This window comes from Hyaena hyaena, unplaced genomic scaffold (assembly GCF_003009895.1).
Source record: "Hyaena hyaena isolate Hyena2069 unplaced genomic scaffold, ASM300989v1 scaffold_1150, whole genome shotgun sequence".
Classification (NCBI taxonomy): Eukaryota; Metazoa; Chordata; class Mammalia; order Carnivora; family Hyaenidae; genus Hyaena; species Hyaena hyaena.
In genome coordinates, this window is record NW_024081787.1 from 191,674 (window position 1) to 216,338 (window position 24,665).

The following is a 24,665-nucleotide window of genomic DNA, read 5'->3' on the forward strand; positions in this document are numbered from 1 at the left end:
AAGCGGTCAAATCATGTCAAATCAGGAAAAGCCTTGATCTCAGGCAGTCCCCCGTGGTCAAGGCAGAGTGAGATGAGAAGTCAAGATGTAGTGCCCATATGAGTGACAAAATAAATGACAAAGGCATTGTGAACAAGCTCTACAAGAATGTATGGAACCAAGCCATCAATGACTAGCAATCCAGGTAAGATGAATATCAGAAATGAGACACGTCGTTAGGAAAACAGAGAGCATTGAAAATGGAAAGCTGAAAACACCATTGATGCTTACGTCACATGGAAAACCTGCAAAGACTTTGTGTGATAACAAAAGCCAGTCCTAGAAAATAGCCTGAATGTGGTGTGAACAAAGGAGTCCATGAGGTACTATAGGGCTACAGCAACCTGGTTGGATTGAGGGATGTGTTGTAAAGAGCAGTTTCTGACAGGAAGTGAACAAGCATAGATTTGTGGACCATTTCATGAGGCCACAGGGAGTTGAGCTGTAGCCATAATGTATAGCCAGCTGTACTACGTGTCTGAATTTGATGTTTACCAGTCACGTTCCCTTTGGGGTATCTTTAGAGGAATCAGGATGTGGGGCTGTTTATTTAAATGATGGAAGATATATGTATTTGTAAAAATCTTATAAGCATTTCCCTATGACTTTAACACAGTTTGCTTCTTTTCACTCCCACATGGAATGAAATTAGACTTTAAATCTCATTATTAAGATTGAATATTTTACCTGGATTATTTGTGTTGAAGGGAATATAAATTCTACACTCCCTTACTGGGTTTTTGGAAAGCTTGGCTAAGGAAGTGTACCTGTGGAAATGAGGAGGTTCTAACCTCATCAGTTTAAGTGGAGACCATTTAAATAATTACCTTGCACCAAGTAATATATTCTCAAGTCCTATGAATCAATGCCACTTTTTTTATGTCTTTTCTTTTTATTTGTATTAATAACTTCAATATCCCCTTATTAAAGTGACCCCCAAATAATATGAAAGATTAATAATGTCATTCCAGTGCACATGGATTATGATTGCGTTCTTAGTATTTTTATATCCTCAGAGAATGCATACTATCTAAGACAGCACTTTCCTCTTTATTCTCATTTATCTTTGGAATATATACTTTTGGTATACATATTATTGGAAAAAGACCATAAAAATGTCCTCAGGAAAATCATAAATGTTTGGATAATATTTTAAGTTTACTCTTTTATTTTACTCTGATGCAACTTAATATTTCCATTCTGAAACATTATAAGGTTTATTCCTTGTGAATGAATCTTGGTAGTGCTTTGCTTATGAGACAAGATATCCCATAATGTTAAAAAATTACAATAAAAGCTGTGGTAACAGAGGGAATAAGTAAGCATTAAGCATCTACTATGTAATAGCACTCTCTTGAGCTATTTACAATCACTAAATCCTCACAACAGACCTATGAGACATGGGCCATTACACACATTTTTTCAGGATAAGGAAACAGACATTGAGAGGATAAATTATCTGTCTAGGATCACGCAGTTGGACAGCAGCTAGGTTTCACACGCAGGTCTCTCTAAATATAAAGTTCATGCTCTTACAGCTTATATAGTCAGCAGTGACTGTGTGGCCTCTGGATTCTCAGGGAAGTGGGAAATGGAGCAGATCAAATATGAGCACTTGAGCGATGGGCTCGCCGAAGGAAAGGAATAGCGGTCATCTGGAATAGATTGTATAGTAGGTTTTTTTTTGTTGTTTTTTTTTTTTTGCTGTCCTCCAACATTCAGTCTGTATTATAGGGGCAAGATGTTAAGTTCGTTTTGGCACAGATCTGACCTAGTCTAAGAATTTTTAAAAACTAAAGCTAGCACATGCAGCGAAATTCTTGAAAAGCCATTGTGGTGGTGTACTAGTTGCAAAAATGGCAACAAATCTTCACCCACTGCTATATCACATCCTTCGCAATCTACTCTTGAGGTATTCATATCAGAAATTAGAAAATATTTACTCATCTCTTCAATATGGCTGCCCTTATACATTGCTTTGTCCAATAGAATGTGTAAATAGTAATGGTGTGCCGGTTCCAAGAGTTGGTTTCAGGTAAACATTCGTTCTTCTACTTGTTCTCTTGGGTCTCACCATTGCTTTGTGAGGAAACCAAGGCTAGCCCGTGCCTTTGAGATGTGTCAGGCAGTTAACCAATAACCACTTGAATGTGACTGTCCTAAACTCACCAGCCCCCCACTCACATCTCCCGCTGATAGCAAATGCAAGAGTAAGCTCAACTGAAAACAGCCAAGCGTGAACCCCATCATCAGATGTACCCAACTGATCCATGACAATAATAAATGCTTTCTGTTTTAAGTTTTGGGGTAGTCTGGTATGCATCAATAACTAATATAGCTGTAAACCATGTGGTTTGAAAAGAAGCTACACATACTCAGATATCTCACGTCAGGGAAGCCCATGAATGTCAGTGGTTATTGGTGGACAAGGTGGCCCAGGAATTCTCTCTTCCTCTGGGAAGAATACAGGCATACTGTTTGACATATGTACTATGTAGTATTTTCCGATTACTAGAACTTCTAACATGATTCAGAAATAAGAACAACTGTATGGTATTTTAGTCCTTTCTCAGAAGCAAAGAGTAGGAGTAGGCAATGGAGTATGGTGGTTATCCCATCTGGAAATACTACATAAAACTAACATCAAGAATAATTTATGCATAAATGCAAAGAAAGATACAAGGATTGTGTGCAAATTTTAAAATTTCGCTGTATAGTGCTCGCTTCGGCAGCACATATACTAAAATTTCGCTGTATATCTCAATTCAATAAGATTTCTCTCACATAGTATAAAATGATTAAATCCTAGGTGCCCTATGGTTTTAATAACTAAAAAAAGAAAAAAAAAGAAAAAGCACATTCTCAGCCTTTCATTTGTGTCCTACCTTTATAGACATGCCACTCTGAATGGGTTGAACCTGTCAGAAGTGTTAGGAATTTTGAAATGAAAAATCTGGCAAGAGAAAATAGATTCCATTTCTGCTGAACAGAAACATTTGAGAAAGCAGGAAACCAGCATTCCTATTGTTTGCCATGTAGATGTTAGAATTTAATGAACTGCTGGAATTGCATCAGTTAGAAGGATTTTGATTTTCCAAATGTCTGCTTCATAAAATATTCTGTAAAATGTACACCATTGAGTAAAGTTATATATTTACTTGTATACTTTTTTTGGACCCTTCTCATTTCCCCTCAAATTTTAAGACATGTGTGATGTTAAAAAACATATAAAATGAGATTATTGAAATACATATCCAAAACTGACAGAAGCACAATTTTAAAGGAGAAAAAAGTAAAATTCCCTTAGATACAGGATGATGTGATTATTTTAATCCAGTACAAATATGAATTTCCAGTTTTCTGGGAGCTTAGTAATAATTAGTTATTAGGGACTTATTAAGATCCTACCATATATTAAGCACTACCTTAACCACATTATGTATTTTATTTCACTTACTCTATAACACAGTAATCCAATGATGGAAATACAGAAGCTGTATATCCTATTTTGTAGCAGAAGAAATACGGGATGTATAGCAATATGTTTTAGTTCATACCTGGGCTTTGCCGTTTACAAGCCTTATAATCTCACCTTCAATTTCCTAATCATTAAAATGAAAATAATAAATAGCTCAATCACTTATTAATTTATTCATTCATGAAATTAACATGTATAGAATATTATTTTATTATAGGAAATAGCTCATGTGCTTGTGTGTATGTGCATGTGTGGATGGGTGGGTGCGAGGGAGAGAAAGAAGGCAGATTCAAAATATATAAATACATCAAACATTTGTTCTCATCTTTCAATAAAGTGGGGAATAATAAACAAACATGCAGATACAATCAAAAATAATAAACACACACTACAGCCTGGTGTCAAAGACGGTAATGGGAGAATTAACTAACAGAAGAAAGGGTTATGGACAGCATTATACTGCTGTATAACAAATTATGACAAACTTCATGGCTTAACCAAAGCACATTTGCTGTCGTGTAGTTTCTCTGGGTTAGGACTCCAGACATGGCTCGGGTAGGTCCTCTGGTCAGGGCCTCATAAAGCTGCAATCCAAGTGTTGGCCAGAATGCTTTCCCATCTTTACCCTCCACTGGGAAGGAATCCACTTCTAAGTCCACTTAGGTAGTTAACTGAATTAATTTCCTTGTAGATGCCTGACTGAGGACCATGAATTTTTGCTGTTTCGTGCCATGTGGGTGTCTTCAACATGGCTGTTTCCTTTGTCACACCCACAGGAAAGGCCCTAGCTCTAGTCTGCTAACACATTGTCCTAAATAACATAACAGAATCATCTTGGCCATTTTTAATTGGTCCCAAGCAGGTCACAGATCTTTCTAACACTCAACGAAAGGGGGTTACTCAACAGCATTAATGTTAGGAAGTAGGAATCATTGAAGGTCACTACAGAATCTATTTCTCATAAGTGCCTGAAGAAGAAAATAAGAAATTTGATTACCAAGTATGTCAGGGAGAAACTTATAACCAAAATGACAATCTGATATTTTAAGTTTTAAAACACTTATGAAATTTCATCTTTTGAAGTAGAATGATAGGAAAGGGAGGAAATAGTATTCCAGGTAAGTCTTGTGAAAACTTATTGAGAGTAGGGGTAATGTATTATAAATCTTATTGTCCTCATATTCCCTTTGATAGTTCGGTGCTGAATAGCAGGATAAAAAAAATATTTAGTTACTGGGGCTCACAGATGGCTCAGTCTATTAAGCATCTGACTTGGGCTCAGGTCATGATCTCATCATTCATAGGATAAATCCCCACATCAGGCTCTAAGCTGTCAGCACAAAGTCTGCTTCACATTCTGTGTCTCCCTCTCTCTCTTCTCCTCCCCTGTTCACACTCTGTCTTTCACTCCCTCAAAAATGAATAAATATTTATTTTTTTATTTTAATTTTTTAAATGTTTTATTTATTTCTGAGAGAGAGAGAGAGAGAGAGAGAGACAGTGTGAGCAGGGGAGGGGCAGAGAAAGAAGGAAACATAGAATCTGAAACAGGCTCTAGGTTCTGAGCCAGCTGTCAGCAGAGAGCCTGATCTCAAACCCATGAACCGTGAGATCATGACCTGAGCCGAAGTCAGATGCTTAACCAACTGAGCCACCCATGCGCCCCAAAAATAAATGAACATTAAAAAAAAAAAAGCTTCCAACTCTTGATTTCGGCTCAGGGTATGATCTCAGGGTTTGGATTCCCATATCAGATGTGCAAGAGTCTCTCTCTCTCTCTCTCTCTCTCTCTCTCTGCCTCTTTCTATTTCTCCCTTCCCCTTCCAGTCTCCCACTCTGCCCCTCCTGGGATTCTCTCTATCTCTGCCCCTTACTCACTTGTGCACTTTCTCTCTAAAAACAAACCCAAAAAAAATGTAAATGACAATTCATTGATATCTTGTTTTTACAGAAAAAATTTAAATTTATCAGTGAATTGCTGCATGGTATATCAGTGTTTTTCATATTTTTGTACTCCACTTTTGCTTCCTTATTTATATTATGTTGTATCCATGTTTTATGTGTTCTACTGAGTTCTTAAAACTTTTTCATGTAGCATGTATGTCTAAATCATATGGATATCTTCTTTGACTGCTTAACCCAACGCTTTATTTTGACAATGTATTCCCAATCAATACTATTCTTGATGAATTAACTAAGGGACACGGCAAGCAACAACTTCAATTTTAGACTTGATGGTGCTGTGTTTGTCAATCACTAAGTCAGATATGTTACAGAAACAGACAATTTTCTTGTGTAAGTTAAATAGATTTATTTAGATACAAATTTAAAATTAGAGGAACAAATAAGAATAATAATTGGAGGTGTCAAATATCTCTAATCTTTTAGGTGGTTACCATCGCATGATACATGCTTTGAAGAAGAATTATAAGCCTAGATTATGGCAACACAACTTTTGATTGATAAGCAGAGTTGCCAATGTGATCTGTTCACCTGAAAATAAAGAGCTGAAACAAAGCAAATAAGCATTTATTTGGGATCAAAGAATGGGAATGTGGGGAGCACAGATTCAGGTACATACCCAAAGTGTAGCATGCTTATGGGGTAGAAGCAAGGAATTTTTATGAGGGAGAGGATGAGGAATCATTACATGTGTTGAAGAAAAGGAAAACAGTTTTCTGTGGGTATGAACAAGCTAAGCTACTCGGTTTGGGTTGTATATACACTGATTATGGATTCTCTTCAGAAAGTCCTTAAGGATCATCAGTCTTGTAAGAAGGCTGTTTATTCTCCCACTGACTTCTCAAGCAACTGCTTAAAACTGTTGCTGTTCAGATGTCCGAAAGTGTTGGCCCAGTTCAGAGGTGAGTAAGGCAGTTCTCTTCAGTGGCCACTCAATTGGATTTAAGATGGCTCCAGGCAGACCAGTTTTTCACAGGTCTGATAAAAATATCAGTAAATGTAGAACACATTATTATTATTCCTAATAATATAAACTTAGTGTTTGGCAATAAAGACTTATGAGTCCTTGCTCCATAACATATAATTATTGTAATTAAATTAGACAAATATAGGAACTGAAACTTTCAATAAGTAAAAGCGTAAGTTCTGGGTTTGGGTCCTTAACACTGATTGAGAGATCATCTATAGAAACCCCTCACTCAACCATTAAGAGTTGTGTGGCCTTAAGTAAATGAATTAAGCCTTCTGTTTTTCAATTTGCTCATTGTCAACTTAAGATGAAAATAATATCCATCTCATGTGGTTATTTTGGAGTTTGAAGAGTTACAACACATGAAGAGATTAGATAGATGTGCATTTAAAGCTTAATGAGTGCACAATAAATATCAGTATTATTATTATGTTATCAAATTTTGAAAGCATGGAAAGATAATATATTTTTATTTCTAGAGACGCAGATAATTTTCTTTAGAAAGTTAAAAGATATAACCAATTTTAACATTACTAAAATATACCTAAAATGACTTAGAGGCAAATTGGGACCATGTTATTAGGTGTGTGATATAAACAACATTAAGAAACAACATATTCAGGGGCACCTGGGCAGCTCAGGTGGGTTTAAGTGTCCAACTCTTGGTCTTAGCTCAGGTCCTGATCTCAGCTCAGGTCTTGATCTCAGGGTCATAACTTCAAGCCCCAGGGTAGTCCTCAGGCTAGTTGTGAAGCCTACTGTAGGAAGAAAGAAAGAAAGAAAGAAAGAAAGAAAGAAAGAAAGAAAGAAAGAAAGAAAGAAAGAAAGAGCACCATTATTATCTGTAAGGTGTTTTTGGATTTAGTTATGATTTGAATAACAATAATGCTGTATGATGTCATCTTTGAACAACTTTTTGCGAGATGTTTCTAAAAACTACATGGTTAACCAACATAAATATTCCTATCACCAAAGTAAAGTTATGTTTATAGTATTAAGTTTGCAAAAGTTATACGGTTTGTAAAACATCTCCCACTTTTCTTAAATAAATCAAACTGATCCTAAATGTTTCTTTTAAACATATTTCACAGTATCCTTCATAAAAATCATATATACTTTAAAAATCAAGTTAAATATTTGGAGTCATTTTGGAAATGTTAGGCTTTCTTTTCATTTATCCACTTATTTATTGTATGCAGAGCCAATAGACACGGTGCCTTGTTTCTGTGTTGCCACAAAGGAGCAGTGAAAATCGATTTTGCACTTTGTGTTGATATTGATTAGAAAAGAAACCTTGTAAATTTCCACAAAGTCTTTTAATCTACCAAAGTTATTTATGAAACCTAAGTGATCCTTAGTATTTCCAAACATATTTAAGTCTCTAATCTTGCTCTTTTAATTTATGCAGGTGCCTAACTGCAGTCATAGCAATAGTGAGAATCATATTAATTTTACAATATTAGTTTTACAATTATATGTGTGTGTATGTATATATAAAGAGACACAGAGAAAAGGAATATATTTTTAGATGAATAAAAGTAGACTGTTAATAAATAACCAATCATGATAAGTACTTATAGGATTATAATTATAATTTTCATAGACTTACTCTTAAACAATATTAGATTAAGATGATTCTTAAGCAATATTAGATTAAAAAGATCAATGAATATGACTAGATGTTTTTCTTTTTAATGCAGGAATTATTCAAATCACTTGAAAAAGTTTTACTTGTCTTTTTGGATTATGGAAGTACCTATTTTTATTTTTGTAGTCCCATGTTTTATTTTCCTTAATTTTCTCAATCAGAAATGCATTATGTTTTTGGTATAAATCTTTGATTGATCTTTCTCTTCCTATCCTAATAAAAAGACAGAAAACATGTCTGTTATGATCTCCATTGAGTCCCTGCAGTCAGCATCTGTCTGGCACATAATAACTGATCAGTAATTGGCTAACTGCATGAACGATTAAGGCTGTGAAATTTCTTATGGATGAAACTTGGGCACAATCATTGCATTATCAGCACTCAAGCTTACTTTGATTACTTAAGAAGAATGATGTAGTCACATGTAATGGACGGTTTATAAGAAAAGATTCAGAAATAAAACAAGAGATCGTCATACAAATAAAAACTGAAACTGCTTCTTATTTTGCTAAGAATATCACTGATCATTCTAAAATAAATTTTTTTCTGAAAGATATTTTTGTCAGTAAAATTTTTAATTTTTAAAAATTGTGTATTTCAAAATTTATAATAAATCATTTATAAATCATGTCCCCCTGAATTCAGAATCTGGGTACTGAGCCACATTTGAATTGCGTTTAGCAGCCTAATAAGATAGAGTGAATATTTGACCTCTGGTGTCTTGTGTCTTACACAGCCTAATAATCATATGACATTCAAGATCATGATCATATAAAACTACTTCCCCATCTGCAGAGGTAGTTCTCCGATATCCAGATGCATAAAAGAAGAGTCGATGTGGTAGATGCAAAGGCAAGTACTTCTAGAAGATGACTGAGAGATAATTTATAAATAAAAATAAATTTAGATATTGAAGCCAAAACTTTGAATGAATAAACATTTCATAGGTTTTTAAAAAACATTTTATAAGGGGATGGTTTTTAAGGAATGGCTACAGCCAAAGACCAGGGGCTATTTGAATTCAAATTGAGGTTAGCTATGTGGCCCTCTCATTAGCTATGTGGCCTTGGGCAAATTAATTAACCTGAGAGCAGCAGTATGTGCTATTGTGAGAGGTAAATAAAAATGTTTGTAAGGTGATTAGACCTTTTCTAGCACTAGTAAAATAATAATAAACTCTTTTCAAGTATAACACAAGACTGAGTATAAGGGGGAAAATGAAAAGAATCTGAATAAAAAACATATTTCAAACATGGCAACTTGAGTTTATACTAAATATGGATTTGTAATCTCCTACCTTAAAATTCTTACATCTCAAATAGTTCACAGTTATTTTTGACTTCACTTTTTTTTTATCTTTTACCAACTAGATAAAAGAGCCAGCAATTCCTATCTTATACAAGTTGTGCCAGTGTAAGGCCACAAGTCTAAACGTCTAAACCAAACTGACTCCATGACAGGCTTTAAGTTTCACCTCTGAACTAGAAGGCCTGAGTTTCAGCTTTCCCGAAACTATCAGGCAGTTACACATTGCCCAAGGCAGGAGAAACCACCCTTGCAACACCCAATCAGGAAAGTCCAGCTACCACCCTCCACATTACTGAGGGAGAGGCCTGGAGATAGAAACTATAGATAGGACCCTGTTACCTAATGTTAAAGTTTACCTGTTAGTCGCCGAACAAGACCCTAGGCTGGCTCTGTGATTGGTTGAATTTAAAGGTACTCTAAATGTTGTAATTGGATCCCGCCAAAAGTAACGAATACTCTAGACAATGTGTATGGTCAAACCCACTGTCAATGATGTTGAATAATTATGATTGGATCACTGTTCCCATGTCACAACTTCTGTAACTCCCCCGTCTCAAACCCCATAAAAATCCTACTCTGCCCTTGTTCGAGGCTCTCAGCACGGACCCATTTGCTGGTGAAGTCTGTGAGCCCGAGCTTAAGCCCGTAATAAAGCCCTTTGCCTTTGCATGCGTGACTCGGTCTCCCTGGTGGTCTCTGGTCGGTGAGGATACTGCGATCTGGGTATAACACCAGCAATTAGATAAAAGAGAAAAATTCTTAATATTCTTATGAGCCTAACATATTCATGACATAAATAATGCCATCATAGAAAAATATGATAGATTAAATTTATTTATGGACATAAATTTAAAATATCTGATGAAACAATTAATTGAATCTAACAGTTTATTAAAAATGAATTTTTTTGGCTGACAGCTGACACATTATTAGTGAGGAGTCTTGTTTTGAAGAGGGGCATGCTGGGATGGACAAGGAGCCCCATCTCAAGGGATTTTTCTGGAAATCAGGCATTCCTCCCTGCAGATTTCAAGGAAACACTCTCATGGATGAATTCCCCAGAGGGCACTAAAAATGAATTCTAATCAAGTGTTGCCTATCCCATAAATGTAAGAAGAATTTCAAGTTGCAACATATAGTAATGCAGTACATCATATTAACAAAACAACAAAGTCATACAATTAATTTAAGAGACTAAAATAATTAATAATGACTCAATTCAACTCTATTTATGGCTAAAAATAAAATTTAGAAAAACCTCTTGGGCAAAAAGAAATAGAATGAAAATATTTTTATACCTGGTGCAGAATCGTTATGTATATTTTATTGAAGCACAGCTATGCCATGGCGATGCTTTCATTGTGTCTACCTCTTAATTCAGTGTAGGAGGCTATGACCAATGCTATAAGAAAAGTATGAAAAAGAAGAGAAAACTGTTCTTGTATGTTGATTGTGTAATTGAAGAGCCTGAAATTAAGTCCTCCATTAAGAGCAACCTCGGGCTGCACGTAGCCCTACCTCCGGGAAAAGCATCAGCTGAAGCCACCCTCAGGACCACCCTCGGACCAGCCAATCAAAAGAAATGTGTAACATTCCTGTGGTCTGTCAGGGACTGAGGATTCTTGCCTAAAACCCCACGTGGGCCCTTTGAACTCACCTCATAATTGGTCATTTTCAAAGGATTCTCAAAGGTTATGATTGGTTCCCGCCAAAAGTAAAGGACGCCTCACAGATACTGAATGGTCAAAACTGTTACCATGGGTGCTGTACAATTATGATTGGTACTTATGTGATGATGCTATAGGTACAACGTGTGCACTGTAACATCCCCGTCCCTTACCCCATAAAAACCCTGCTTGCTATTGTTCAGGGCTTCGCCTTGCTGCCGCTGCACCAGTAGAGAGGTGAGCCCCTGCTCAAGCTTATAATAAAGACCTGTATGTACTTGCATCGGTGTCAGCTCCTTGGAGGTCTCTGGTGACTTGCAATCCGGGCACAACATAATCATTCCTTTAATAAAACACAATAAAATTTTTAAAAAATTAAAAAAAAAGAAGATGAAGGCGCGCCTGGGTGGCTTAGTCGGTTAAGTGTCCAACTTTCGCTTAGGTCATAATCTCGCGGTTTGTGGGTTTGAGCCCCCCGTCGGGCTCTGTGCTGACTGCCAGCTCAGAGCCTGGAGCCTATTTCAGAGTCTGTGTCTCTCTCTCTCTCTGCCCTCCCCTGCTCATGCTGTCTCTCTCTCTATCAAAAATAAATAAATCATTTTTAAAAAACACCATAAAATGAGAGAACGAAATCTTGTAACAAAATCTTGCAAGTCTGACTAAAGTCACACATGAGTTGGGGAAAAAATGTTTTCCCGTATTTCATGAATATAGGCCTATGAATAAAATTGACAGGTGACAGATTAGCAGGGGAAATCAGATTTAATTACTTCTTTATGGGTGCTCCAGAAGAACGTGAGGCTAGTAGAAAGTAAGGCAATTATTTGCCATCCAGGCCAAAGGAGAAAGTGGGAGGTGTCTGGAACTTCAAAGGGAAGGAAGACAATTCACAGATGACAGAGTAAGTTTCTGGCAAACAAAAGTTTACTGAGCCCTAGAGAAACAATAAGGCATAGGGAGGAATTTTAACAGACAGCTCAATTTCTCCCTGTCTACTACATCTAACTCCCATATGATCCTGTAATTACCTATGGTGATAGTTCCTTTCTTGGAGCAAGTCCACTAACTAAATTCGAATTTATGCAGTTATGGGGAAAGTAAAAATTTCTTCTAGAGTTTTCTGTTTCTTAAAAATAACCAGCCTAAAATAATCCACATGACAAAAGGACACAATTGGGGTGGCAAATTTTGTTCCCCTATACACGCAGTTTAAAATTAAAGAAAGTAGCTATCTATCCCTAAGGCAAATTACAAGTATAAAATGATCACCCTAAAAAGCATGAAAAATATCTCTATGGATAAAGAGTTTAAATTGATATTAAATTACATAATATATTTGAATTAACTTGATCATTATGTTTCCTTCCTGGAACATATTTTTCATAATGGCAATTCCTTTCACAAATATATCCCCACAATTAAAAAATCCCAATAAAAATTAGCTTGATATTTTGAGAATTCTATACTCACTCAAATTTTTATGGGATAATAAAAATTAAGAAATAGCTATTTAACTTTGAAAAAATGAGATCACAGAAAGAGAATTGCATAATACAAAATATTATGTTAAAAGTTACAGAAATAAACTAGTCTATTTCTGGAAAGGGGAGGTCTCAGATTAATGCAAAAATAAAATGTTCTGAAGCAATCTCATGTATTTATGAATATTTGATATATAATAATGGAGACATGCTGTATTGTTTAGCAGATGAAGCTAGGAAAACTAAATTTCTATGTAGAAAAATAATAAATCCAAACTTTGGTTTTGGATTGTATATAAAGGAGGATACCAAAAAATGAACAGAAATAATGCGGGAGAAAAAATATTTGTATCCTAGAAACATGGAAAACTTATTATGAAAAGTACAGACCTTACAAAATGAAAATCAATAAATTGCATTTCATCCAAATAAAAGTTTCTGCTAGAAGAAGGGTGTCACCAATCAAGAAGATATTTTCAATGTCTCTGGAGACCACTAGGCATCCATTAGCAGAGAAATGGTTAAGTGAAATGTGCTGAATTCATGCAATTGAGGCAATAGGGATGCAGCAACAGAGCACTCAAACAGTTGAATGAGAAAAGTAGGAAAAAATGCTAATCCGTAGTATTTTTTGTATACATACAAACATGCAAATGGGGCTGCCTATTTCACAAAGATACACATAAATTAAGAGCATATATTAAGTAATTAGGTACCTGCCTTTGGGGGAGGTGATGGCAGAAGTAAGACAATGAACTGGAGAAGGATTTACATGCACCAGGATGACAGGTGAGAAGAAGAATGGAAGTGTACAAAATCTGCTGTAGAAGAATTTATTCCCTAAATAGGATACATCACTCAATATTTTCCTGGCACAACACTACCTCAAAATTAATAACAACAACAACAAAAATAATCATTAATAATAATAATAATGCAAGCATTCACTGAAGAATTACTAAATTCATTATACCTACATATAAAGAGTAAACTGTAATCCCCATTATTCACTTCATATAAAAGAATACAGTTTTCACAGATAATACTATGATACATTCATCTCAGTTTAGTGTCTAAGTAGAGAGTGACCTTCCCATGCAGATAAGGGTATCATTTCTTATCATAAACAATAGCAGAAAGTGCTAATCTCACAGACAAGATGCAGCCATTAGAAAAAACAAATGCACTGAATATTCAGGCTATAAAAAACGAGGAATAGGACCACCAACTTGCCATTTTATTATTCAATAAACAGGTGGTAATTTGAGTATACTCATGGAAAACAAAATCATACATAGAAATTAATAGTATTCTGATACGTAAAGACAAGTTGTTAAGCAGACCTATACAATGACCATGGTTAGTAGTGAGGGTTGGAAAGAAAAGCCTATCCAACCAGCACAGAGTACAGCACAGATACTGAACGACCTATATCAGAGAACCCTCTGCGTTTCTTAAAATCTTTTTTAAGTCTGTAATTATAGTCATGTCTGCTGCATATTTTACTACCACAATTTTGATGACTCTGATATTAATTTATTTGTGAAATATACAAAATATTATTTGGAAACAAATTTTGACAATCCTATGTAGTTTTTAACTTTTTAAATATATTCCTACTTTTTAAAGAAGTTTTTAAAATATATTGTTAAAAAGAAAACCAGAGACCCAGAATGGTGACACTTAGGCCAAGTCACAAAACCAAAGCTGAATACCTAATCTAATTGCAATTTCAATCTCCTCCAGAATTATAAGACTGAACAGGTCAGTCAGGAATATTCTGATTAGTGTCAATGAGGTAACCTGTCACATGATCCGACTGCATCCTCCAGGGAAGATGAGATAATCCGCATGATGAGACCCTCTATTTTTCCCCTAAAGGAAAGTGATCTTGCCTGGAATATTTTTATTTTTTTAATTTTGGAGTGTGAGAGAGAGGGAGAGTGTGAGCAGAGAGAGGGGGGCAAAGGGAGAGAGAGAGAGAGAGAGAGAGAGAGAATGTTAAGCAGGCTCCATGCTCAGTGCAGAGCCCAATGAGAGACTCCATCACAAGACCCTAGAATTATGATCTGAGCTGAAACCAAGAGTCATATGACCACCAACTGAGCCACCCAGGTGCCCCTTGCCTGAAACAATTATTTTCTTTTGCTAATAAGCCTTCCATGCTTCATCCTCCTTCCTATAGAAACCTTCCATTTTGTGCAACTCTTCGGAGATCCCCTCAACTTGCTAGATGGGAAGTTGCCCAATTATAAATCACTTAATAAAGCCACTTAGATCTTCGAGTTTGCTCAGACGAATTTTGGTTTTGTTTAATAGTATATGAAGTTATCTCATTCCATGGGAAAGAACGTATTGTTTTTTTGCTAATTTTCCACATTTGCTTAAATTCTATCATTTATATACTTTTGAATTTATTTCTGCATGGCTGAATTTCCTCTTAGTCATTTCCCATATCAGGACATTGAATTGTATTATTCTGGTCAAATATGAAGTAGAAAGAGAGCAAAATTTGCTACCTCAAAATATACCTTTTTTGGCATAAGGCTTATTTTAAGTTGATTATTTTTTAAGAAACAGCTGCCACAGTAGAAGCTCTGAAAACTGAGTAGAAGTTACCTTTTCGTCTTTACATCTACAGGAGAAAGCTTTATTTGTAAGAGTGTCTTCTTTGCTGTACCAGTAAAAAAGGAAATAACTAAATCCCTAAACCTCATCAATGGAGAAGGCAGAGGTTTAAATTTGCATAAACAGCCACACCATCCTTTATCATGCTTTGCTAGATAACATCTCATAATTAGTTCAAAGTCCCCTCCCTCCCCCAACATCTTCCTATGTCTTTAACTGGAGATGTTATTTAACGTGATGGCTTGGTCCTTTTGGGAGAATTACTGTTTTCCTTGGTATCCTCCATATATATAGGAAGTATACATGTTATTAAACTTGTTTTTCTCTTATTATATGTCTGTCTGTCTTTCTTTCTTTCTTTCTTTTTCTTCCTTCCTTCCTTCCTTCCTTCCTTCCTTCCTTCCTTCCTTCCTTCCTTCCTTCCTTCCTTCCTTCTTTCCCTCCTCTCTCTTTTTTATTACAGACTATCTCAGCCAGGAGTCTAGAATGGTAGAAGGAACATTATTTTTCCTCCCCTACAGTCTTTTGCTATATCAGACTTAATTCCAGAAAATTTATATTGTTTAACTTTTGAATACCTGAACCTGAATACTTATGTTGCTTTATTTGTATTATATATGATATTTATCGGGCACTTAATATCGTTTTGTGTAATTTTACCATCTTACATATCATTATAAAATTAAGTGTCCCAGGTTTTAATTCTCACAAGTAAAAGATGTTAAAAAACCTTTTGAAAAAGAAATATTTCTTGGAAATATATATAATAAAAATGAGTCACCCCCTCAGGTATATATATAATGGACTTTAATCAGAACATTTTTTTCAAATATTTCTCAATATTTTACCTCAATTTCCTTGCACTCTATGTTCATGATTAAACATGTTTATCATATTTTTCTTCAAACAAGTTCATTTCTTGAAATTTATCCTCATAAAGGAGACCTCCTAACTCCAAATAAATCTCATAGCTCTCCAATATACTTGCTTAAGAATTTGAATCATTGTTCTCCTTAACAGTCTAAAACTGGACAAACATTTCAACCTTTACCTTATGAGGGCTTTGAGTAATAGAAATACGATCTCCCTTGATTTATTTATAATTCTTTTTTTTTTTTTTTTGAGAGAGAGAGAGCATTGGTTGTCGGGGATGGGGGGATTGGTGGTGGTGTAGGAGCAAAGAAGAGAGAAAGAGAATCTTAAGTAGGCTCCATGTTCAGTGTGGAGCCAGACAACACTCAATCCCAGGACCGTCAGATCGTAACCTGAGACATATTCAAGAGTTGAGCACTCAACTGACTGAGGCATCCCACAGCCTCTATTTCTAATTCTTGTACTTCTGTAAAATAAGAATCTGCAAGGTTTTCACATTGCTGACTTGTATAGAGGACTTTTCATGCTCTCCCCTCCACCAGAATCATTTTCATCTTTTTAAAATGCACACTGAACATTCTAACCACATGTTAATGAAGAACCAAAGCAAGTGTTGGCAGTTCTCTTTCACAACACTGTAATGTATGAAAATGGAGTTTCCTTTTAGTAAGCAACTCCCTTGGTAAGGCTCAATCTCAAACTTCACTGAAGTTGTTGTGGAAATCTATCAACTAAATGACCTCTTTAACATCTTTAACAATTTGGTTATATTTGAAAACAATGATTGGGAGTACTCATTTGATTTCTTTTTCTCTCTTACTAAAATTTCAGATTGTAAAATCTAACAGTAAAAAATATTTTATCAGCCCATAAGCTTCTATAACTAGTCTAACTTAGAAAATTTCTTGTCAATACTGCTTCTAGTTACAACTCCAAACTCTTTTAATTATAATAATCATTTTCTATTTCATAAGAAACCCATTAATTTCTATATACTCTTCCTTTTTATAACTCTCTAGAAATTCCTCCAACAAAAATAATAAACTAATGATATGGAATATCATCAATTATTAGACATTTAATTGCTAAGTTTACAAAGTTGGAATCTACCATTATAATTTTAAAATGAAAAGTCTGGAATACAATTTGTCGCAAAGTTTGCTATTTTGTAGTTGAACTAACATGAGTTCCCCTTCTTGATAAAGATAGGAACTACACCAGATAGAGTTGTCCCAAGAATGGAAACTTTAATTTTAGCGAATAAGATTACAGGAATAACTTCCAAAGCTGTAACTCTCCAGGCAAGGGTAAATGAGTTCCTTTTATTTAGGGTTACAATGAATACTTAGATAGGGGAGCCTTGTTATTGTATACAGAGGAAGACATAAGGGTGCACAGGCACCTTAAGGAAACATGCCTATACAAATATTGCATGTTATATAAATGAGGCTTGTGCTCCACTCCTCATGGGGCAGAGAGTTTAGTATGATAACAAGGTAAAGGTAACTGTCCTTACTCCATGGGTCACTCCATGGTCCACCTATGCAGGTGTGAGGCGGGGGTTAAGCTCAAACTGGTCTGGGTGGTCTGGGCTGGCTAGAGCTCTTTGTCAGAGTAAGTCCTATTGTTTCCGGGTTATTTTTGGTTTCCATCACAGGATATTAAAGCCATTAGGTGGTTTGCCTAAGGTAAGAGAAAAACTGGAAAGAAGAGATTAAAGAATAATGTAGGAAAAAGTTCTGTGAATACAGGCTGGCAGGAAGTAAAATGTCTTGGGGTCTAGCTGGTGACAGTTTCAAATGAAATGTGTTCTTTATTTATTAGGTAAAAACACGTTCAGCAAATAAAAATTGTAATGTGGATTTTTTTTCTATTTTATATTATTATCATTATTGTTTAAAATACTTGGAAGTTTTATTTACATTGATTGCCCTAGGAAATTTTGAGAACATTCAGATTGTGGGTGGTGATTATTTTGACCAATAATATCACCATAAAATAAGAGTGCTTATGAGATATATAAATTCTACTATTAGGGAAAACAGTAACAATGCTGAATGGGTGATAATATTTTTGAATGATGCTATCCGTAAGAGTATGAGGGCTGAGGAGTACTAAATTCTTCGTATGCTATTTATAAATGCTCATGTTTTTGTTCACAATAGACAAATATAATTTGTAAATCAACTGTTGATATATGCATTTTACTTTATCTGTATCTCAAATCAAGAAAATGAAACAGTTTTAGGTTTAATATATTGAAAACACTTGCTAAAGGATTCCAGTGGAGTTAGTAGTCATATTTAACAGTGAAATCGGTAGTCTTCTGTGGCAGGGGGCATTATTCTATTTAATAATACTGACCTGGATAAAATCAGGTGGAAAGAAACATACCGATTATCTAGCTCAGCCAACTTATTTCACAGATAAGAAAGTTGTTAGCTGAGACTTACAGAGGTTAGTTTATCTGACAAAAGTTGTTTGGCTATTTATTGGCAGAATTATGACCAAAACCTGAGTTTCTAGATTACAGTCAAGTATCTGTTTATTATGTCCTGCTGGACTTCCATATAATAAGAAACTACAACATTAATTTTTTTAAACCCTGTAATAAATTCATTTAATATTTGTTTATTATATTAAAATAATAGCAATGATAATTTTATTTACATAATATAGATCTGTAAATAACTTCATTAAATGAATGGTGTCAAATATTGGCCATTTTTTAGTAAATTTCCTGGTTAATTTTAACTGAATATGTGAAATATCAATAAAAGTAAAACGAAGAAGTATGTTCTCTGAGTTTTTTAAAAAAAGAAACCAAGTATGTTTTCTGCATGGTTTTTTTTGTACGTGATATGCAGCAGACACTATATAAGACACAGAAAAATCAAGTCAAAGAGAAAAGAGAGGTTTATACCATGAGTGGTTTTGTGAATTATATTAGAGAGATTATAATTTTCCAGAAAACAATGAAGAACGTCATTTTATGCAGAGGCATAATAAAGGCCAGTAAAAGCAAGATAATTAGTGGAATTAACAATCAGAGAATTAACATGGAATTTTATAAGTAGTCATGTATGAAAAACAAGGCAATGATGGTGGAGACAGAAAGAAAGGAACGGGGTCAAGAGATATTAAACAAATAAAGTGCTACACTTCAATGAGTAAAGTAGAAAATGAGAAAGAAAAATCATCAAGAATGAATCACTGATGTCTGGCTTTAACTTGTAGATAATAATACATTTCAGAAGAGAGAAAATAAAAAAGGAGACCTAAAAATAATTGGAAACAAAAAGAAGTTTCATTTTAGACGTTGAGTTTAAGATGCCTATGAGTCATTCAAATGTTGATAACAAGTAAGTACAATTTACAAATATAGATCTAGAAATATAACGTTTTGGAAACCATCAGCATATAAGTGGTAGCGAAAATTTTGGATGTAGATGAGATCACTTAGGATTTAGACATAAATCAAGAATAACATAGGGGTCCCTCGGTGATTCAGTCAGTTAAGCCTCTGACTGGCTCAGGTCATAATCTCGTGGTTCCTGGGTTTGAGCCCCAGGTCTGGCTCTGTGCCGACAGCTCAGAGCCTGGAGCCTGCTTCGGATTCTGTGTCTCCCTTTCTCTCTGTCCCTCCGCCACTCATGCTCTGTGTCCCCCCCCTCTCAAAAATACATAAACATTTTTTAAAAAAGAATAACATAAGAATAAAGCCATGCTCTCCATTAACTTTTAAGTATCAAGTGATGAATGGTAACTTGAAAATGAAGGTAATTGAAATCGGGATTAAAGAAGGGAAGCAGTAATTTGGCCATATTCCAAACAATATGTGGTCATATTGTATTCCCAGGTACAACTGAAAGCTCCTCTTTACTAATATATTTCCATTAGGGTTGGGGTTAGTTAAAGGGAAATGTGGTTTTTCTGCACAAGATATGGGCACGGTCTCCTTTTTAGGATTTATTTACTTTTTCTTATTTCCTAGGAATATGGTCTTAGGGACAAAATGCTATTTATAAGCCACATAAGCTCTAGGCATTAGGGCAAACTAATCACCACTCCCAGTCCCACCTCTGTCCTGGAGTTTCCAGCACCATTGCTTTCTCAAAATGAGATTTGTGGACCACTTGCATCTTAATGATCTAATCCAACTACTAATCTGCTGAATCAGAATGAGGTGAGTGACTGGTGTCGTGTTAAACTGCATTGAAAACAAGTACCCTTTTTGATTGTTTGATTTCATAAAGTTTAGAACAATTCATTTTTAAGTGCAAAATGTAAACATGAGTCTAAGAATACAATATCAAGAAATCCATAGTTTAACCCTTCCCCATTCAATATGGTAGCTAGTGGTCATTGAGTACTAAAAATTATGTCTAGTCTGTGAAGAACAGAATTTATAATTTTATATAATTATAATGAACTATTTTTTTATTTTTTAAAAGTATAGTTGACTTATATTAGTATCAGTGATTCAACAGTTATATAAATTATAAAATGCTCACAAAGTAATTAACTTTAGAAACTAATATCAGATATAAAAGTTTTAGATATATTTTATAAAACTTAAATACAGATTAATAATTTTGATAAAAATACAGTACCTAAATTGATATATGCTCTGTGTGAGTACACACTGAATTTTGAAATTTTGATATGAAAACTGTGTATATATTACATATACATTATATATTATCATTAATAATATTTATATTGATTACATATTGAAATGCCAAGATTTTGACTATTTGGAAAAAAATAAAATAAATACATATTATATGACTAATACTAAACATATTATATATTTACTATTATAAGAATAGATTAATTTATATAATATATAATATGCTCTATGAACATCTATAGCAAATAACATAAATATATAATAAGTAAATGAAATATATTGTTAAAACCAATTTGTCCTCTTTCTTTTTACTACTTTTAAAATAACATATGTAGCTTGAATTTTATTTCTGCTGAACAGCATTTGTCTAAATAAAGGTATGTCAAGTAATAGTTTATGGAAAACTATTCTTAAACTTACTTTAACAGAGCCCTAAGGCAATTTTGTAGAAATATTAATTTTGGTATTAAGAAACTGTCTATGTCTTTAACCCCATTTTGCAGGCAGCTATTTTGTGCCAATAAAAAATTTCCTGAGTGAAATTATATTGTTATAAAAGTGCAATGCATAGTAAATAGAATGATTTTACCTGTAAACATAATATTTGCCTAGGAAAGATGAACAAATATTCTCATTACCTAAAATTATATTATGGTATAACATAATATCCTATATAATATAATTTTATTTGTGTTTTTATATAACATTATATTATAATGCAACACATGTTGGAGGTATTGTGGGTTCAGTTCCAGCTCACTGCAATAAAGAATATCACAATAAAGTTAGTCAGATGATTTTTTTTTGTTACCCAGCTCATGTAGAAGTTCTGTTTATCCTATACTGTAGTCTATAAAGTGTGCAATAGCATTATGTCTAAAAAATGCACATACTATGATTTTCTTTTAATTTTTTAATGTTTTATTTATTTCTGAGAAAGAGAAAAAGAGAGATAGTATGAGCAGGGGAGGGTCAGAGAGAGAGGGAGACAAAGAATCTGAAGCAGGCTCCAGGCTCTGAGCTGTCAGCACAGAGCCCGATGTGGCACTCAAACCCACAAACCATGAGATCATGACCTGAGATGAAGTTGGACGCTTAACCGACTGAGCCACCCAGGCACCCCAACACATACTCTTATTTTAAAAATACTTTATTAGCTAAGAAATGCTAACTATCATCTAAGCTTTTAGGGAGTCATAAGCACCGATTACAGATCACCATAACAAATATAATAATAAAAATAAATTTGACATATTGTGCAAATTACCAAAATGTGACACAGAGGCTTGAGGTGAGCAGATGCTGCTGGAAAAATGGTGCCTAGAGGCCTGTTTCATGCAGGAATGCTACAAACCTTCCATTAGTTTTTTAAAAAATGCAGTATCTGCAAAATATAATAAAGTGCAATAAAAAGAGGTGTGGCTGTATAGGTTTACTGTTTCCTTTATTTCCGTGTAACTAACCATCCTCAAATTAAGTGGGAAAATATTTATTTTATGACTTTTTATAATCTAGTTTGTCAGGAATTTGAGCAGGAATTGACTGGATGGTTATGCTTTACCTCCTATTAGCTGGGGCTCTTCAATTAGCTGCATTCAGCTAGTGACTGAGCTGAGCTGGGCCACCGCGGCTAGCTCTACTTTTATGTATGATGTTTCAGTATATAGCCTCTCCATGTGGCCAGCTTGGGCTTTCTCACAGTGCCAAGCTCTAGGGGCAGTTCAGGTTCTTACATGACAACTGAATTTGTGAGTGGAAATGGTAGTCTAAAGTTCTTAAGGAGTAGACCTGGAATAGACACAGTATAATTTCTGCTGTGTTCTTTTGGTCAAAAGGAGTCAAAGGTTAACTCAAGTTCATGTGCTTCAATCTTACCTGAAAACCAAAAAATAAAACCCTGAACGATTTGATTTCTTCCTAACTACTACATCCTCTTCTGTCTTCTTTCCCACTAGACTCTAGAATTTATATCCTTTCTTTTTTTTTTTTTTTAATATCTGTAGCAAGATTACTATCAAACTCCACCCACTCACTGGGTCAGAGACCTGTGGTGTTAGCGCTAAGACCTGCTTCTCACAAAGCACACTCCTTATACTTGTGAATTCATTGGCCATCCAGTTGCCTCAACTCCAAGCTTTAATAATATGCAGTGAAACTGGTATCCTTTTATACCTTTTCCAAAATAAAGCTTTGCTAGGTAGAACCTTCATGCCTGCTTCTTTTGGTTTAGATTACTCCCAAGTGACAGAACATAAGAGTTGCTCTTTCTTAATCTTTCAAGCCCAGCACAAATGTCACCTGTAAAATACCTTTAGCTGCTTTATTTTTAATACCTATTCCATTCAGTTCTTGATTTTTATTCACAGTTTTCATTATCTATAATTATACCCATATATATATACAGAAATATATTTTTTTTATTCATTCAGTTGTTCATTATCTGTCTGCTCAATCAGAATATAAATTCTACAAGGGAATGGCAATTACTGTTTTATTAATTTCTGTTTACAACATAAGTAGCATTGTTGCGGCAAATGATATTTGCTTAATACATTTTTATTGTATGAAGAAATGACAAGAAAACATCTTAATAAGTCCATATTGAAGAAAAAAGGGGAGTGCCTGGGTGGCTCAGTTGGTTGATACCTGGACACTGATTTCTGCTCAGGTCATGATCCTGGGATCATGGGATCAAGCCCCATGTCAGGCTTCGTGCTGAATGTGGAGCTTGCCTATGATTCTCTCTGTCTCTCTCTCTTTCTCTCTCTGCCCCTCTCTCTTGCTTGCACACATTCTCTCTCTAGAATAAAATTTAAAAAAGAAAAAAAGGAGATTATAAAACTCAGTGAATGGCATAAACATTGTTCACATGCACATGCACATTTGTGTGTGTGTGTGTGTAAAGAGAGTCTGGAAGAAGAGTCACTAGAACATTATTCTTACTCTTTATCTTTAGATGATGGTGTTATTGATGAATTTTTTTAATTTCTATTTTTTTGTTTAAAAAAATAAATATGGATACTTATATAAAATGTGTTATGTAACAGCAATCTAAAAACCAATTAAAATTTAAGGGTGCCTGGGTGGCTCAGTCGGGTTAAGCATCTGACTTTGGCTCAGGTCATGATCTCACAGTTGGTGAGTTGGAGCCCCACATTTCTGCCACTCCCCAAGTCATGTTTTCTCTTTCTCTCTCTCAAAGAAATAAATAAACATTTAAACAAATAAAAATCATTAAGATTTAATATGTTTGTTGTTAAATAATTTTTAAAGAGAGATTAGAATTTTGGTCTCATATTACTTTTATACTTTGGTTGTTTTCTGTGCCAGATGAGTCTGAAATTCCTTCGCGTTATTTTCACTTAAACCTTCTATTTTTCTAAAGCATACAAGTACCTCATGCTATAGTTTTATGTAAATTAAAGCTAATTAGGTTTGATCAATATATTAGTTTTCTTTTGGGATACATTCAAGTAACTGCATAAACCATAGGGAAAATGAATACCCATGTTGCCCTTGGCATAACACTTTCTCCTTTTGCTATTTAGTAGAAATGGATCACATAAATGTTAAATTTGTGCTGTTCTGCTGACAGTGAGACTTAACGAAAGCCCCCATGCTATTAAGCTAAACTTAAAAGAGTAGAGCTAGAGAAATTTCTCTATTGTAAGAGAAATGTGAGCTTTGCAGAAAGTAAATTGGCTAGGAGAAATTCAATGAGGTGCCATCTAAAATGAGTAGATAAAGTAAAGAGAGTGCTTTGTAGAACCTGTGAGAAAGCAATTTAGATATTCCCGGTGATAGCTCAGATGCCTGGATACCTAGAAGCAATCTAAATCTGCAACTACTTGGAGGATATTGAGCAGGTACACTCTGTCTTGTATCTTTTTTGTGTTTATCTTTGCCTGTTGATCTGCCATCACTGTTAACCATTCATTATTTATTGCATCATTTCATTAAAAAAGGTAGGGGAACAAA

General features: G+C 34.6%; 1 non-coding gene across 1 annotated transcript; it reads right to left on the bottom strand.

Annotated features, from left to right (window-relative positions):
- Positions 1 to 22,682: 22,682 nt before the first annotated feature.
- LOC120224308 lies at positions 22,683 to 22,838 on the bottom strand. The gene has a single exon (XR_005526526.1). It is a non-coding gene; the product is annotated as a small nucleolar RNA SNORA62/SNORA6 family (small nucleolar RNA).
- Between the last annotated feature and the right edge of the window lie 1,827 nt (positions 22,839 to 24,665).